Source organism: Arvicola amphibius, chromosome 3 (assembly GCF_903992535.2).
Source record: "Arvicola amphibius chromosome 3, mArvAmp1.2, whole genome shotgun sequence".
NCBI classification, from domain to species: domain Eukaryota; kingdom Metazoa; phylum Chordata; class Mammalia; order Rodentia; family Cricetidae; genus Arvicola; species Arvicola amphibius.
In genome coordinates, this window is record NC_052049.1 from 87,891,363 (window position 1) to 87,895,259 (window position 3,897).

Genomic DNA, 3,897 nt, shown 5'->3' on the forward strand with positions numbered 1-3,897 from the left:
ATTTTATGCAGTTATTGATCTAAAAATGACTCCATCTCTATACCACCCATAATAAGATTATAAGCTATTTGATTATAAGCTGACAAGACCAGCAATATACATTTCTCTCTCTCAAGGATTTGTTTACTCTTTAGCCTTGTATTATAACTAAGTTCAAAATGATGTTGATTGCTTGTCTCTTCCACAATATATAACAGTGGTGCACTATGTTTATGACATTAGGTTGAATGTATCAAGTGTGCAAGAGGCAGCAACTATTTCTAGCTTCCTATGAACTTCATTGCATCACTGGATAGGAAATAAATCCAATCAAAAATCAAGAACCTGCTATTTCAGAGAAGTTCTTAGGATATCAGTGGTGTAAAATATGCAAGGATATTCCTCTGAAGATGAAGAATAAATTGTCACACCTGACTTCTCCACCACCAAGAAAAAGCACAACATTTAGTTAAACCATTTGGATTCTGGAGACATTTTCCTTATTCCACAGGGGTACTCCACCCCATATACCAAGAGACTCAGAAAGATGTTAGGTCTGGGTGGGGATTGGAACAGGAGGTGGGTCCTTGCAAAGTTAATACTACTGTGCAGGTCACTCTATCTCTTGGGTCACATGATCAAGCAGACCCAATGTGACCTGAGATGTCAATAGTTGCTATGGATACTTTTTGGGGTTTTGGTAAACCTAAATAGGTGAAACACAGAAGAGAACTTTGGGATTTTGGGACAACTATCTATCATCATGTATATACAACTATTTTCTCTATGAGAAATATTTCTTGGTTTATTGTTGAACTTTGTGGAAAGTGAACATTTGAATTGGGCCACTGTGTTATCATATGATCTGAGAGCTTATAATGAGGTGAATATTATCTGGCCTATGAATTTAAAGGTAGGCTGTGTATCCCAGAATTTCATCATAAAATGGAAGTTATATACACATGATGGAACTCAAGCGAGTCTTGAGAACATAAACAAGTTATAGGAAAATATTCCCAAACGCTTGTATTATTTCTGTCACAATGTAGTCTGCTACCAAGCATGTACCTATTATCTCATGGAGTATGTTGAGAGAGGAAAAGACAATGAAGGCCTGCTTTAATGATGATTTTCCATGTATGCAAGCATCATGCAGAAGTAGACAGCAATGGCATTACAGCCAATGAAAAACACCAACAAAAATAAAATTTCCCAGTGGGTAGAACTATGGGATGTACAATATTTTGTTTTTAGAAAAAATGACCAGATGTGTGATTGTTCATTGAGTTATGAGCTATAGTCAGTGGATTGGGTGGATGGTCAGGGACTTTGAAAGACCATGATTAGAAAATTGATGAGAAACACAACTAGAGAAATAGTATGCAGATAAATTTCTTCTAATGGGTGAAGCAAGTCAAGACACTTCTGTCCCATATAAATTCACATTAAAAAGTGACTTCATTTGAAGAGGCATTCAATTATCAGTTATATAGGATGACCCATTTTGTGAACAGTCAGCCTCTTTCCAGAGCCATCTATGTCATTGTCCAATGGGCCTATGAACAAAGAGGTCATGGTGGCAAAGATGGGAGTTATTCACAGATTTGACAATGTGAACTGCCACATACTATGGTTGTCTTGTCCACATCTGCTGCTGACTACCATATCAGCCATTAGTAGAGATCAACATCAAACCTCAGAAATGGCATCATTCTCTCAGTGTCCAGCCAGTGACCTGGTGGTAGGTTGACTACAATGGATCCTTTTCTCCACAGAAAAAAATAACACTTTGTCCTAATTGGAGTAGATAGTTATTCAGGTTATATATTTGCCTTTTCTGCATGTACTCTTTCTGCCAAAATCATGATACATAAACTTACAGAATGACTTTATATTATCATCATGTCATTCCACACAATATTACTTTTATCCAAAACACTCTGTTCACATCCTGAAATGTGTAACAGTGGGCCTACAACTATGTATTCCACAGGTACTACCATGTTGTCTACTGAGGCAGCTTGCATGATACAAAGATAAAATGGTGTTTTGAAGACATACTTGCAATGTAAATAAGGTGACAGCAGCCTGAAGGGCTGGAAAACAGTTCTCCAGAATAAAATATATGCTTTGAATCAATATCTAATATATGGTATGGCTTTTCCCATACTCAAGATCCATGGAGTCTGGAATGATGAGGTGGGAAGGATAATAATTCTACTCATTCATCACTCCAAAGAACCTACTAGGAAAATATTTGCTTCTTCTTTCTATGACCTTAAGCTAAGTTGGTTTAGACATTTTGGAGGGGTGCATTTTCCAGGAACCACAAAAAGCATTTTGCTGAACTGGAAGATCTGACTTTCCCATGTCTACTTTGAGCTTCTGATACTTCTAATCCAAAAGGTTAAAAAAGGAATCATCTGTGTTGGAAGTGTGATTAATCCAGGTTAACAAAGGAAAGTTGGATTATTTCTCCATATTGGAGTTAAGGATGATTATGTCTAGAATACAGGATATGTTTTAGGGCATCTCATGGTGCCAAAACATCCTGTTATCAAATTCACTGGGAAAATACTTTAGTGGAATCCATAAAGGATGACCAAGGACGCAGACCCACCAGAAATGAAAGTACATCTCCAGGAAAAAAGTTAAGACTTACTGAGTATACTTGCAAAGGATGAAGAAAAAATATATGGATAACAGAGGAAGGTTTTGAAAAATACTAGCTAAGGCCAAGTGATCAGTTGCAGAAACAAAGATTATAATTGGCATTAGTTTTTCTATCAAATTTATGAATGTGTTTGTATAGATACTCATTTTTATTATATGCTGTAATTTCATCCAAGAGAATATCAATGCTTATCTTTTCTAAATTTGAGGTATTTAAATAATATCCTTCAAAAGATATTGTCATCTATTTTAAATTTATAATGTATTTTCAGTAGTACAAGAGATACTTATAGCATGCTAGGCATTATTATCAACTTGATTGTTTTCATTTAAAAATTAAGATCATAGAACTGAGCCTATATTTCAGGATCCTAGAGAAGCTAGATAGGAAGGTAAACCCAAAGAAAAACATCTAGTTATCCTCCTGGATATTGGAAGTAGACAAGATTGCCAGGCAAAAATTGAGAGCTTGAGGGTGGGGGTAGGATGGGAGTAAGGGGTGATGGGGAGGGAAAAGTGAGAAGGGGAGGATGGGGAGAGCTTGGGGGAATGAGACAGTTGGGATGGAGAAAGAGTGGATATGGAATCAGGGAAGTATATATCTTAATTAAGGGAGCCATTTGAAGATAGGCAAGAGACCAGACTCTAGAGGAGTTCCCAGGTATCCAAGGGGATGTCCCCAGTCTGCTCCTTGAACAGCTGAAGAGAGGGGGCCTGTTCTGGCCCTTTACTATAGCCACACTGATGATTATCTTGCATATCACCATAGAACCTTCATCTGGCGTTGGATGGAGATAGAGACAGAGACCCACATTGGAGCACTGGACTGAGCTCCCAAGGTCCAAATGACGAGCAGAAGGAGGGAGAACATGAGCAAGAAAGTCAGGACCGTGAGGGGCATGTCCATTCACCGAGACAATGGGACTGATCTAATGGAAGCTCACCAAGGCCAACTGGACTAGGACTGATGGAGTATGTGATCAAACCAGACTCTCTGAACATGGCTGACAAGGAGGGCAGACTGAGAAGCCAAGGACAATGACACTGGGTTTTGATTCTACTGTATGTACTGGCTTTGTGGGAACCTAGTCTGTTTGGACGCTCACCTTCCTAGACCTGGATGGATGGGAGAGGAACTTGGACTTCACACAGGGCAGGGAACCCTGACTGCTCCTTGGACTGAAGAAGAAGAGGGAGGGGGTGGGGGAGGGGGAGGAGAAATGGGAGGAGGTAAAAATTTGTAAA